The following is a 15,325-nucleotide window of genomic DNA, read 5'->3' on the forward strand; positions in this document are numbered from 1 at the left end:
AGTGGGTGCAGCGCACCAGCATGGCACATGTATACATATGTAACTAACCTGCACAATGTGCACATGTACCCTAAAACTTAAAGTATAATAAAAAAAAAATTTTTTTCCTATTCACAATTTAATATTCCATTTTTTTCTTTTGGAAGGGTTTGCATTTTAGCCTCATGTATTACTTTTCAATGAGGACAAAATGAATGGGGTGATTTTCAGAGAAGTCAGACTTTCACATGTTGAAAATGGGAGAAAACTACAATTATCAACAGTATGCTATCTTCAAGGTTAAGGGATGTATCACATGATTCCATTTATCACCCCACCAAATATTTAATAAAAACCTATTAAAACTGGAGATTTGGGAGGAATACAAACTTAACTGAAACACAACATAGGCTTTGATTTTTCAATGTCATGCATTGACATGTTATTGAAGTAGTCTCTGTACTTGAAATTGGAGTACAATTATTTTAGAATTTTACTAGTGTAATAAAATTCTAATCATACTTAGAGTCAAAATATTGGGGTTTAAACTCAGTCTTTAATATCTACTAGCTTCAACCTTGAGCAATGTAGTTATTTTCTGTTTTCTAATTTGCAAAAGAAGGCTGATGAAATATTATTATACTAATAGGATAACCTAAGATAAGATGATTAGAAATAATAAAGTTTGTTAAACGAAGTTCAATAATAACATCAATGATTCTGCTAATGAGGGAAACAGTTCAATATGGGGATTAAATGTACTTGGGTTTAAATCCTAGCTTTTGTGCTGAGATTAACTTTGGTCAAATTCCTTAATTTTTCAAGCCTCAGTTTTTCAAAAGTAAAATAAGGATAATTATGACAACTACTTGTCAGAATTGGGGAGAGACCATTTTTTTGCTAAAGACATTTTTGAATGTCCATGAAGTGTTTAACAGAGTGTCTAGCACACCTTAAATATTCAGTAAATTTTAGCTATTAAGGGTGATGAAGATGATAATTATGATGATGATTATACTACTCATGAGCCATAACTGTAATCAAAAGAAAACACTTCTGGCTGATTTAAGGTGAGAGAAATAGAAGCAATGTTGGCAGCTCAAAAAGCACAGGGTGAAAGACTAGAAAATTGGGTCCTGAAAACAGGCGAGAACAACTAGGACCTAGGTTACCCACATCACAGGCAAAGTCACTACAGAACCAGATGATGAGTACAGCAATGAACATGTGACGTCATGCTTTGTGCTGCAGCCACTAAAGGAACAAAGCAGAGATAGTACCAATTTTGCCATCAATACCACTGGAAATCTGTTTGCTACTCCTTGCTTGTCCCTCTTTCTCTGAGTCACTAGTTTCCATCTGAAAGTTCCGGGTTATTGCTTTCGATAAGCAAAACCTAGGTCATATGTTTGTGTCTAACCTCTTAGAGGTATAAAAAAAATCCTCATTTAGACCTTGTTTCTCCCTTAGGAGTTCATAAGATAAGTGTTATTCAACACAGGAAAAAACTTCTAATTCTGGGAAGCCAGAAAAAAAAATCCACTAAAATTTTGAGGATTATAAATAGTGAAGATGACATACCTTCATGATATTTAGAGATTGCCCTGAATGGCAACAGAAATGAGCCACTTGTCTGAACTTTGCTTGCTCTTGCTTTTGTCACCACATAGCTGATGCTTTTTGCTTTCTGCTTTTCTCGGGACCATGTTGTAAATATTAGCAGAGAGCCTTTTGGATGCCCTGTGAACCCTACTGTTTTCTTGTGGTAGAAGATGGTATAGACAGGCCTTCTTCGTATAAATCATCACTTTCATAAGAGCATTATCCTTTGACAGGATGCAGGAACAATAGACCAAGTAGCACACATTTGTTTTATAGCTAATATTCATAATAAATCATTTTAAATCCATTATTTAAAAAGTGAAATGATCAATATATACCTGATACTGCTGTAGTATAACCTAGAATAATAATTTAAAGTTTTGGGTAAATTCTACAGAATTCTTCTCTGGATCCCAACATGTAAGCACTCCTTTTTGGTTGCCAGGCCTTCAGTTTTCAACTCCCACGAGAGCAATATGCACTGTGTTACTCATCATTACCATTCAGGAGTGACTCTGGAGACCTCCTAGTTTCTGAGTGAGTGGCATCCACTGTAGTACATCACTCAGTTTTAAAAATGTGATATTCTACAATATCTTACTTGTCTGAAAAGAAAAAGACTTTTCCTAAAAATATATCCTGTAAAAAAATACCCTGCAAGTCCCACGTGTCTATGGTTTAAGTGATTTTAAAATGGTAAAGTTATTTCAATCAGGTTGCACTCTTTGCTGCTTCCATGTTTCCCTTGTTAATCAGTCTGGTGTTTGGGGTCATTATTTTCTGGATTTTCTTGTTTGTGTTATGTTGTTTTGTTTTGTTTGCTTTCCTGATTCCAGAGGTGCCACTGAGAGGCTGAGAAATGCCTTTTGACAGTCTAATGGGCAAGGAGAAAATGATTTGGAGTCCAAAGACTCCCAGTTGTGGATAAGTCTGGTGTAACCTCTCTCTTTGGGTAGTGTTCCCAGATGAATGCAGAATTGTACAGCCTTTATAGATATTTCAGCTCAGAATAGAATACTCCCAATCCCTGAAATTAGATTGAGGTGATCACAGAGTGCCAATGCTTCAAGGCATTCTATAGTATTAGTCCTCATAGGCCAAATGTAAGTCTTTCCTAAAGAAAGATAACATCTTCCTGGAGTTCAAATCATTTATAAAATATTTTTTCAGACAAAATGCCTAGCACACATTATAAAATAACAAGGTACATAGCAGACTATGCAACATTGATGACATTGGACAACATAAACAGACAGAGTCTTCAGTCATAAGTGTCTTGAAATACATTTAAATAACATTTACATTTAAAGAAATTGATGCAAAAAAGATTAAAAATGGACAGTTTTGACTGAGAACTGGAAACTGAAAAAAAAATCAAACACCAGAGAATAAATAATGTGAAATAAAAGACTGAAAGGATAAAAGCAAAAGTAAAAAAACAGAAAAAAAATTGATATACCAGAAGGTAGGTAAAAATAAATAAATAAAATAGCCAGAATGAAACACAGAAAGACAAAAATTGGTAAAATTTAAAAGAATAAGAGGTGGTCAATGGTCATGTACATGTGTAATAAATATTCCAGGAGAGGAGAAATATAAGAACAATATTTGCAAAGATACTGGCTGAAAATGTTCAAAAAGTATAGACATTCGGTCACAGGGCAGGATATACAGTTTTACACACTTCGAGCAAGATAAACAGTAAGAAACCTATCTCTACACACATTATAGTAAAAATGTTCCCAACCAAGAAAAAATATAAAAGTAGCCAGAAAAAAACCTTTAAAGCAGCAACAAAAGAACTGACAGCTGACATTTCAACAAATATACTGTAAGATCAAAGTCAATAGAAGCAAATGACCTTTTAAAATTGTGGACCCTCAATTCTATAATCAGCAAAAAGTATTATTCAAGAATAAAAGCAGAATTAAGACACTTGTCAGACATAAAAACGTCAAAGGAATTAGTCACTATCAGGTCTGTACTAACATAAATACAAAAAGATGTTCTTTGTGCAGAAGGAAAAGGATCTCATAAGAATGGTCAAAGACAAAAAAAAAATAAAGAGCAGTGAAAAGGTAAAAAATGTGGGCAATTATAAATAAACATTGATAGTGCAACATAATGTTAATAATATTTTGTTGAGTTTAAAATACATCTAGAATTGAAATATGTTAAAATTATATAAATTAAGAACAAGGTACACCAAATAAAAACATTCTGAGGTCTTTAAGATGATAAATAGTTATTAATGTTAGAGTTTAATAAGTTAAAAATACATGCAAATCTTTAGAGACAACACTATACACTATATATATACATATATATGTATATATATATACAGTGAAAGACTACATATCCTTCAAGATAGGAGAGGAAGTAAAATCCCAAACAGATCAATAATGAATAACAAAATTGAATCTATAATTTAAAAAACCTACCAATCAAATAAAAAGTCCTAGACCAGATGAATTTACAGCTGAATTCTATCAGACATATAATGAAGAGCTGGTACCAATCACACTGAAACTCTTCCAAAAAATAAGGAAGGAGTTACCTCTTCCTAACTCATTCTATTAAACCAGTTTCATTCTGATACCAAAGTCTTGCAAAAACACAACAAAAAAAGAAAACTACAGGCCAATATCCCTGATGAACATAAAAACAAAAGTCTTCAACACAATACCAGTAAACCAAATCCAGCAGCTCATCAAAAAGTTACTTCACCACAATCAAGTGGGCTTTACTCTTGGGATGGAAAGATAGTTCAACACATGCAAATCAATAAATGTGATTCACCACATGAACAGAATTAAAAACAAAACCATAGAATCATCTCAATAGATGCAGAAAAAGCATTCAATATATCCAAAATCCTTTATGATAAAAATCCTCAATGAAATAGGCATAAAAGGAACATACCTCAAAATAACAAGAGTCATCTATGATGTCCACTCTCACCATTGCTATTCAATATAGTACTGGAAGTCCTAGGCAGAGCAATCAGGCAAGAGAAAGAAATAAGCATCCAAACAGAACAAGAGAAAATCAAATTACTTATCTTCACTTAGGAGATGATTCTATATCTAGAAATCTCTAAAGATTTTGCCAAAAGACTTTTCTAACTGATAAACGACTTTAGCAAAGTCTCAGCATACAAAACCAATGTATGAAAATCAGTAACATCTCTATAAATCAATAATGCTAAAGCTAAGAGCCAAATCAACAACACAATCCCATTTACAATAGCCACACAAAAAAATACCTAGAAATACACCTACACAAGAAGGTGAAAGATCTCTACAAGGAGAGCTACAAAACACTGCTGAAAGAAATCACAGATGACACAAACAAATGGAAAAGCATTCCATGCTCATGTGTTGGAAGAATTGATGTTCATACTGTCCAAAGCAATCTACAGATTCAGCGTCATTCCTGTCAAACTACGGATATCATTTGTCACAGTATTAGAAAAAAACTATTCTAAAGCTCACATTGAACAACAAAAAAAGAAGCCCAAATAGCAGAGAAAATCCTAAGGAAAAAAAAAAAACTGAAAACATCCCATTACCTGAATTCAAACTATGATACAGGGATACAGGAACCAAAACAGCATGGTACTAATAAAGAAATAGACACGTAGACTAATGGAACAGAAAGGAGAACACAGAAATAGAGCCACAAACCTACAACCAATTCATCTTCAACAACTGACAAAAATAAACAATGGGGAAAAGATATCCTAGTCAATAAATGGTGCCAGAAAAATTGACTAACCATATGCAGAAGAATGAACCTGGACTCCTACCTCTCATTATATACAAAAATTACCTCAAGATGACTTAAACACTTTAATGTAATGCCTCAAACTATAAAATTTCTAGAAAAAAAATCTAGGAAATACTCTTCTAGACACTGGCCTACGCAAATAATTTATAATGAAGACCTGAAAAGCGAATGCAACAAAATAAAAAATAGACAAATGGGACTTAATTAAACTAAAGAGTGTCTGCATAGCAAAAGAAACTCTCAACAGAGTAAAGAGACAATCTGCGGAATGAGAGAAAATGTTCTCAAACTATGCATCCGACAAAAGATTAATATACAGAATCTATAAGGAACTTAAATTAATAAAAAAAATCAAACAACCCCATTAAAAAGTGGGCACAGGACTTGAACAGACACTTCTCAAAATAAGACATACAAGCAACCAACAAATGAAAAAATATTTAACGTCACTAACCATCAGAGAAATGCTAATCAATACCACGCTGAGATACTATCTCACAGCAGTCAGAATGGCTATTACTAAAAAGTCAAAAAATAACTGATTTGGGCGGGGTTGCGGAAGAAAAGGGAACACATACAGTATTGGTGGAAATGCAAATTAATTTAGCCCCTATGGAAAGCAGATAGGAGATTTCTGAAAGAACTAAAAATAGAACTACCATTTGATCCAGCAATCCCATTACTATATATATAGTAATGTATATATATAATAATTTTATATATATGTTATGCATATATATAAAATATTTATTTTCCTATAAATAGTTGTACCAAAAAGACACATGCTATTCACAATAGCAAAGACATGGAATCAACCTAGATGCCCATCAACAGTGGACTGGATTTTTTTTTTTTTATGGAATCTGTCTCTGTCTCCCAGACTGGAGGAGTGAAGTAGGGCAATCTTGGCTCACTGCAACCTCTGCCTCCCAGGTTCAAGTGATTCCCCTGCCTCAGCCTCTTGAGCAGCTGGGATTATAGGTGTGTGCTACCACAGCCAGCTAATTTTTTGTATTTTTAGTAGAGATGGGGTTTTGCCATGTTGGCCAGGCTGGTCATGAACTCCTAACCTCTGGTAATCTGCCCGCCTTGTGGATTTTTTTTTAATGTGATACATATACACCATGAAATACTACACAGCCATAAAAAGGAACAGGAGTGATGGGCTTCAGAATCTTTGTCTTATTCCATTTCTCAAGGGGAATGCTTCCAGTTTTAGCCATTCAGTATGCTACAATTGGGTGTGAATCCACCTATTATGGGCTTTTTTTGGTTGGTAACCTGGGGTGACTAAGACAAGGTCCTCTGTATTTTTAATGATGGTTTCATCACTTGAACTGTCTTGGATTGATGGGTATGTTCAAGTAAACTATTATTAGTCTGTTTTTCCTATTTCTTTTTTTAAATTTGTTTTAAGTTCTGGGGTACATCTGCATGGTGTGCAGATTTGTTACATAGGTAAATGTGTGCCATGGTGGTTTGTTTCACCTGTCAACCCATCACCTAGGTATTAAGCCCAGCATGCATTAGCTCTTTTCTCTAATGCTCTCCCCGCATCCCCACGCTTCCCCGACAGGCCCCAGTGTGTGTTTTTCTGCTTCCTGTGTCCATGTTTTTCCTATTTCTATTGGCAATACCTGTGGTTTCTTCTCCCTGAAACTTGCAGCTGTAGTATTTTGGTACATAGATACTAATAATCATTATATGTTCTTTGTGGACTGTGGTTTTCATTTCTATAAAATATTCTTCTCTGCTTGATTTTATTTTTGGCCTGATGTTTTTCTTGTTTGATAGAAAGACAATGACACTTGATTTCTTTGCATATCAATTTCTCTAGTATATCTTTGCTGTCTTTTTACTTATATGTCTTGAGATTCCCTTTGTTAAAGTTATGCATCATATACCCAACATCAAATTGTATTTTGCTTTGTTAGTAAATTTGAAAATATTTTTATTCAGATAAGGGGACTCCATTAAGTGTATTGGCATGGCATAATATCTGTTCTTGTTTCTGATTTTTTTTTATGATTTACTTAAAGTCTTTTACTGAGGTCTATTTTCCTTTTGAAAAAACAATTTTAATTGGATAATTTGAATTTTTATTGTCTTCATTCCTTTGGTTTCTCTTTAATTTTAATACTTTCTATAGTTTTCTACTACAAGGCATAATGAATTAATAACTACTTCTTTCGTCTCCTGGCTAAAAGTGGGATAACTTGAGCATTAAAAAGAATGAGGGTGGAAATTCTTTTTAGTAACTATATAACAGTTATCGTGTCAGCAGGCCCCATGCTATGGAAAAATATACAAGACTTAAAAGTTAGTTTATGCAATAGAAAATAGTGAAAAAAGAAAAAAGATGGAGTTACCTAAAAATTAAAAGATAATTAGGAGACATAACCATTTAAAGTGCATTGGCCTTATTTGGATCCCAATTCAAACAAAATGTAAACATGCATACCTACATTTATAGGAGAATTAGTGAAATAGAAAACTGACGTTATCTGATGATTTTGAAAAATTATTTTTAACTTTGATTAGTTGCCATAATGGTAGTGTGATTTTATTTTTAAATGGGTGTATTTTTTATAAGCTATACATACAAATACTACAGAAAGATATAAAACATGAATTTGCTTGTAAATCATGTGGTTTGGGGGATGTAGAATGTGGACCTATAGGAAAAATATAATTGCTATAAATTATAAATTGCTTAAGCTGGGAGATAAACACATGGATTTATGATTTACTATTCTTTCAATAATTATATACATTTGCAGTTTTCAATATTAACAGTTACAAAAAAGAAAAAAAGAATAATTACTGCAATTCGGTAGAAGGCATTAGTTATACTTTAAAAGCTACAAATTCATAAGACATATCTCCTACTCACCAAAATAAGGAGATACAGGAACAAAATATATGTCACTGAGAACCACAGAAGATTGCTAGGATTTCAACCATTCGGTATAACACTGGTAATTAAAGGGAAATAAATAAGTATTTATCATGCTTTTGCCTTTGACCTTAAACCTCAGGGGATTAAATAGCCGAAGTGAATGAGGGACATTTCTTTTTATAAAGAATTCCAGTCTCAAACTTCTGGGTTCTAGTAATCCTCCTGCCTTGGCCTCTCAAAGTGCTGGGATTACAGGCATGAGCCATGGTGCCTGGCTAATGAAAAAAAAAAAAAAAAAAAGAAAGAAAGAAAAGAAATGAAAATCCAGGTAATAAATGCAAAAGCAATGATAGAATTAGAAAAAATACATCGCTTTACAATCCATGATAACACAGATGATTCAAGTAAATGGTCATCAAATAATGGTGAGCCATTAAGTGAAAGATTAATAAGGTACTTTATAATGAAAGAATCAGGTTGTCTCCATCCATAATTATTGATCAATCTTAGTACCACTAAAAGTGAGACATGTATCTTGTCATATGATGCAATAGAAAAGATATGATACCACAATGAATTTTGAAAAATTCAAATTCTGCATTTCATTGTACAGAAAATACAGTTATAATAAATAAGTTCAAGTATACAATAAGGACACAATCTGAAAAATCCAGAATGTGGAGTAGCACTTCATATTTGAATGCTTCAACAAATCAGTAGCATCAAAAGTAGAAGAGGAAGAACTGTTCTATCTTAAAAGAAACTTACGGGTCCTAACCACTGAATACAGTTTAGTGAGCCCTGCTTAAATGCTAATTTGAACAGACTGAATATAAAAAGACATTTTTTAGACAATTAAGGATATTTGAGTTTAGATTTGGTATTAGATGGCATTAACAAATTTATGTTGATTTTGTTTTGTGTGATAAGGCATTAAGATTATATAAGAAAATGTCATTTTTGAGATGCGAATTAAAATACCTTGAAGTTACATGATGCTACACCTGAAATTTGCTATAAAATATTCCAGAAAAAAACCTCAGAGAATTAGTTGAGATAATAAAGCAAAAATATTGATGGCTATTGAAGTTGGGTAATTAGGAGATGGGGGTGATCTTTATGTTCTATTTGGGATATATTTAGAAACTTCTAAAATAAACATGTGTTAAATGGTCAAAGTTAAAAAATATAAGATTTACAAACAAATCTTGATGGCTGAGACAGATGTAAAATCAGCCTTTAACACTTTGCTAATGAAGCCATTAATCCTTATGTCCAACCCTTGAAACATATATACACATACACACATTTGCAAATACAGAGTTATATGTTCCTTTTTGGAGATTTTGCCTTATAATTTTATCAATTCACAGAAGTTGAGGAGGAGACTAAATCACAACTGCCTTTGGCAATCAGTTTGAAGTCTGACATTTGGTGATAAAGAATAGGCAAAAAGTCAGAACATATATGCCCTCAAAGACTTTCATATTTTCCAAAACAAACCTGAATCATGCAAGCAAAATGCAAAAGGAACTGTTCAATGACCTAAAATATACAAGTGAAAGGCAACACATGCATGTATATACAGAATATGTAAAACCTATGCAATGCCTTTGCAAGACAAACACTACTTTTCATTGAAGTCATGAGAAATCTGAGTAATCACTTGAGAAGATCTTTTAATTTCTTCTTATTTTTTTGAGTAGTCAAAGGTTTTATTTTTCTATGATCCAAACCGAATCTTATGAGACAAAGAATAAGAAATCATGAGTTTGATAGGCATTTTTGCCTCTTATTTGCTGGGTGAGCCTTGCATGCTAAATCCATATGATGAGTATAATGACAATTGCTTCATTCATTTGTGAGGATTAAATAATAAGTACAGAATAAATTAAGTGCACTACCTGACACATTGGAAGTCTTCACTGACAGGGAGTGCTTAAACAGGGATATCTGTTTATGATGTCTGTAGCAGACATCTCTTTTGATTTTGCTTGCCTGGAATGAATTTTTTCTTCCTCAGGCTGCGGCATTTTTATTTTCCTTTGGAAACATTTCTTCTGTACTTCTCATCCTTGGTTACTATTCTCTCATTCCAGGTATAGGCATTAGTTCCAGGTATGACCAAACACATCCTTCCTGTACATTGGCTATAGCAAGTTTTCCCAACTTCAGCACTATTGAATTTGGAGCTGAGTAATTCTTTGTTGTGAGGGGCTAACCTGTGCACTGTAGAATGTTGAGCAGAAACCCTATCCTCTAACCTACTAGATATTGGTAACACACCCAAGTTGTGAAAACCAAAACTGTCTCCAGGCATTGCCACACGTGTGAAATTGCTCCCAGTTGAGATCCCTGGACAACAGTGCTTGACTCTGGGATGCAGGATGTAACTCAAGTCGATCCAACTAGAGTCAATTATTACAATTACTGTATAGGAGATGCACTGTTTCTGCTGGGTTTGCTCAGCCAAGGGATCATAACATTGGAACTACAATGGATTTCTTTTCACTATGTGGCAAGGCCTTTCCTAAAACTAAAAGAGTATAGTCCAGAGATGGAGAAAGAGGAAAAAAACGTAGTTTTGGTGACCTTGTTTAAAAGCTTGTGCGTAGCCATTTCTGAAACAAGATATTCCTGGACTGTTTTTTAATAACAAGAAATAACACATCCCATTTAATTCCTAAGTCAGTTTGAACTGGGTTTAGGCACTTGCAAACTAGAGACCAGCTGTATTGCAGCTGTAGGTCTGGAGTGGGATCTCAGATTTAGTATTCTGTGAGGCAAGCTAAGATTATCAGTTTTTAACATTTTCATGACAGGGAACCTTATTAAAATATGAAAAAATGTTGAAGTCTTTCTCTTACAACATGTAGATAAAACATAATTTTACATCAATTTCAGGAGACTCAGGGACAGCTCCCTAAAGCCCTAAATATACTGAATTTCAGGTGTGAGTTTGAGAGTTACAAGTTCTGAAACCTGTTCTGATGCCAGGACATAGCCTAATAGATTCAGACACATTGAATTATTCAGTCGGTGCAAAAGTAATTGCAGTTTTTGATGGTTACTTTTAATGGCAAAAACCACAATAACTTTTGCACCAACCTAGTATGTTTCTATTATCATTTTTTTTTCTTAAAGACACAGACTGAGAGTACAAAGACATGTTTCATTGTCCCTAGAGCCTCCATTCTCAGTGTCAAAGCCAGAAGATGATCAGGATGAAAAAGACACTACTCGTTTCCCTTGTATTAAGAAAAAGAGAGAGATAGCCTTATGCCTCACAGTGGTAATTACTGCCTGCCACACTAAAAAAGCTTTAACAATCAGTAGGAACTTCATTGAGCATTCTCTGGGCTGCTGGCAGTAAGACTGTACCACATGACCCCGTGCAGCTGGGAACAGCACAGGAGAGTAAATACAGCTGCCTGTGAGGCGTCCTATTTCAACTCACCTTGAGCAATGACGAAGCTGGGAGATATTTTTTTCTTTCACCTAAGAATTGGAGCATCAAATAGGAGGACTTCTCAGCTCTCCACTTTGGGAAGAGCCTGGGGATTTACCAAGCAGCTTGAAGAAACCTTCTGCTTTACCTTTGAAACAGGTCTTTCCCCCGTGGCCTGCTAGCTCCAGCAGAAACTCCTACCCTTTGGTTTTTATGAGGGGGGAAAAGAAAAAGGTGTCAGTAGTTTCAGGCACAGATCTTATGGTGGACGTTTCAGGCACAGGTCCGAAGGCTGGGCTTCTGAATTCCTTACTGCCACTACACACAACTCTGCTACGTAGCTCATGTGACTTCTTTGTGATGTAAGGTTCGAACAGATAGCCTTGTTTAATCTCTACCTTACTTATAATAGCCTCCATTATTTCTACATCTCAGTTTTTCCATCTTTACAAGGGGAAGTGATTTGATTAGAAAACCTCCCTATGTCCTTAATATCACAGTGATCAGGGCAGAGTGGGGACTTGGTCATTGAGTTCCAGCTCTGTGTAAGTAACTCCGTAAGTGTTCCTTATGCATTATCTCATTTAGCCTTTACCACAACCCTTTGGTAGGTAATGCTGTTATCCCATTTGAGAGGAAAGTGAAGCACAGTGATGGTAGATGATCTGCTTGCAGCTACGTAACTATATGATGGGAAGCCAAGCTTCTAACCAGGCCTCGGACTACTTTTTCACCTTCTTGTCAATGTTACCTGCTTGATTTTAGATCCTGTCCTTGGTAGCCAGATGTTCCTGACAACTACTTTTAAGGTTTGACATGAAAATCAATGTTCCATTATGCAGCATCTTTAACCAAGCACCTCAAAGGGATGTTGTTGGCACTGTGTACCTATAACCCCAGTGTCAGGCACCTGGAGGAGCAGGGCCTTTCAGCCTGCTGAAGTTATCTTGATCCTTGGCTTTTGACATATAGCTGGAGTCCCAAGTATTATATGGTGAAAAATTCAGTGTCTTCCTCACTATCTTTGTGGTTTCTTGTGAGAGTCATGTTTCTCCTGGTTATCTTATTTGGAATCTCTTCTTCCATTAATCTGTATCTTTCTCATGTCTCTTCTTGTGGCTATTTCCTTTTCTATGCTCTTCATTAAACAACGTAGAACATTAAAGAAAAGGGCTATTTAATTTAATTTCTTTAATTTTTCCCCGTACCACTTAAATACTTTATGTAATAGATTTTATTGTTTGAGATGCAGGATAAACATAGGGGACGTTGTATTATCTTAAAAATTTTTCAGTCCCTTTAGTTTTGAGTGGCAATGATTTGGCAGGAAATGGCACAATTTTCAAATTCCCATTCTTAAAGACTGACATCAGTAACCTGCTATACTGGTACCTTGTTCTTTACTGCTTTGCCAAACACCAAAATAAATTAATGCAATAATGACAAATCTAGGTAAATTCATACCTGTCCAGTGGAAAAGGAGAAAAATAAACCTTTTCTAATTACCTAAACCATGTTTATTCTCTTCAATCTTATAGCTAAGAGATTTGGGAGTATTATTTGGTTAAAAAATGGGACTAAATGAAATCTGCAAAGGCTACTGATTTTCTCTGTGATAACAATGAACTTGGGAGTATGATTGCTTTCTAGAAATCCAGCTGATAGAAATCCAATGCAACAATCTATATGCAGAATTTATTATTTATGTGTTGAACTTTCAAACCTGCTAAAAGTATAATACCTCCTTTATCTGTTGCTTTGTCAAATTTGAATCTTATCAGTGTAACTAGTACTACTTTCATTTATTTATATAAACTGTAAGACTTGAATGTGTCTATGGGTTGTTGTGGGGTAAGAGGTAGCTATTAGATGGTATTTTAGTGAAGAGATCCTGGAATAAAATATATCTGACCCAAGTTACGGCCTTCCTTCCTCTCTGTGTGTTTTCCAGTAAAACTACAAGCTGGAAAAAAAAAAAATTCAAGTATCCCTTTAAGATGGGCTTAAACTTTAGAAGTAGAACTTTCCATTTAACCATAACCTTGCCTTACAGTACAGGCACAAGGGGGCACTCCTTTTTCCTAATCCCAAACATTCATCTTCAGCCTCTAGCTTTCTGCCTCCTATTGTCATAACAGAAGAGATCAGAGAGAGGAAAGGAGAAGAAGGTAACTGATCTGCCTACTGCTTTTCTGACATAGTGACCCTATGTCCTAGGGAACCATGTGCAACGAATGTTCCAGATTCTGACCAATTCTCTTCTCTTCTTGGTTTATAAAGGATAGGTGTGAGAAAGACTTCCCCTGAAGAGAAAAAAAGTTTCTTCCCAGTCCCTCTCCCCACCTCTGCTATTGCCTTCACTGTAGTCCTTCACAAATAAGGAATATGAAACACTTACATGACCTAAGATAAATGCACCCTAATTTATTTTCATTATCTTGTTTTCAGTCACTTCTTTTTCCAGTGAAAAAGGAATTAGGTTGATAAGAACACAGCTAGTGCAAAATATGTCAGCCAATAAGATACCAATTTTGAAATCTATTACGTAGGTGAACATGAAGGAGTAATTTATCATGCTATATTTTAATAATTAATGTACTCTGGGAAGCTGTGAAAAAGCCACTCTCTGGGAGGCACTGGTATTTTGAGGCTCCATTCCTAATATTCCATCTGATTAATAAGCACAGTGAAATTTAATTCAAAGTACTTTGCATATTAGAAAAAAGACCTACACATATACCATGAAAATGAGATTTAAAGGAGACAGTTACCACCAGATAAGTTTGTAAATGAATTATTCCTACCAATTTGCAGCTTTTTAAAAGCTTTTATAGTTAGGTTCTTTGGCTCTAAGAGGTATATTAGGGATGTGAAAATATGTTTGTGGAACACAGCCATGACCAAAAGATGCTATTGAATTTTCCTTCTGCTTTATGCATATATTCATGGAGAAAAAATTTGATTACCAAACTGGCCCACAGCAGATTGAAATGGGAGAAAATTAATTTTGGGGGAACTCCCCACTTCCTCTTTATGAACTTTTTGCTCTTTTTGTGACAGTGAGCTATCACCTTTCTTTTTGCTGATCACAATCTGCTCTAGAGAAAATCTAGGATATAGATCATTTTCAAATATTTTAAATTTTAGTTCCTGTATTTCCCACCCAAAGGGGGTTTTTATGTCTTGAGATTTTGACGTTATAGCTTATTGAACAACTTCAAGCACCAAAAAGCAGATGGAGAAGATTTTCTTAGCTAGAAGGATCTTTTTACTTCCCACTATATTTAAACAAAATTTAGAGACTATTTACCTAGTTTTAGTTTTGTTGAAATAATGAAAGAATTTTCATATTGCTGTTTAAAACAACACATTACGTTAGAGTGACAAGGTATTTTCTTCTCATTTAATACATAGCTTTAACCCTAACAAAATGGCTTTTCAATGGCCTTGTAAATACAGCTTTTATTCCTGAACCCCTTTGGCAAATGTCTTTATTCAGAGTTCAGGGGGATTGAGCGGCTGAAACGGACTTACTGTGATATTAGAATACATCAATTCCACCAACCACAACTCATTTTGGTGATACTTACAAAATGGACATCCACAAA

General features: G+C 34.6%; 1 long non-coding RNA gene across 2 annotated transcripts in view; it reads right to left on the reverse strand.

Moving 5' to 3' along the window:
• Positions 1-12,008, reverse strand: part of LOC129533613 (uncharacterized) — a 67,088-nt gene extending 55,080 nt beyond the window's left edge. For both annotated transcript variants that reach the window (XR_008679884.2, XR_008679885.2), the window contains exon 1: positions 11,727-12,008. This is a non-coding gene — a long non-coding RNA (uncharacterized lncRNA). The remainder of the gene's footprint in view (positions 1-11,726) is intronic.
• Between the last annotated feature and the right edge of the window lie 3,317 nt (positions 12,009-15,325).

This window comes from Gorilla gorilla, chromosome 4 (assembly GCF_029281585.2).
Source record: "Gorilla gorilla gorilla isolate KB3781 chromosome 4, NHGRI_mGorGor1-v2.1_pri, whole genome shotgun sequence".
NCBI classification, from domain to species: Eukaryota; Metazoa; Chordata; class Mammalia; order Primates; family Hominidae; genus Gorilla; species Gorilla gorilla.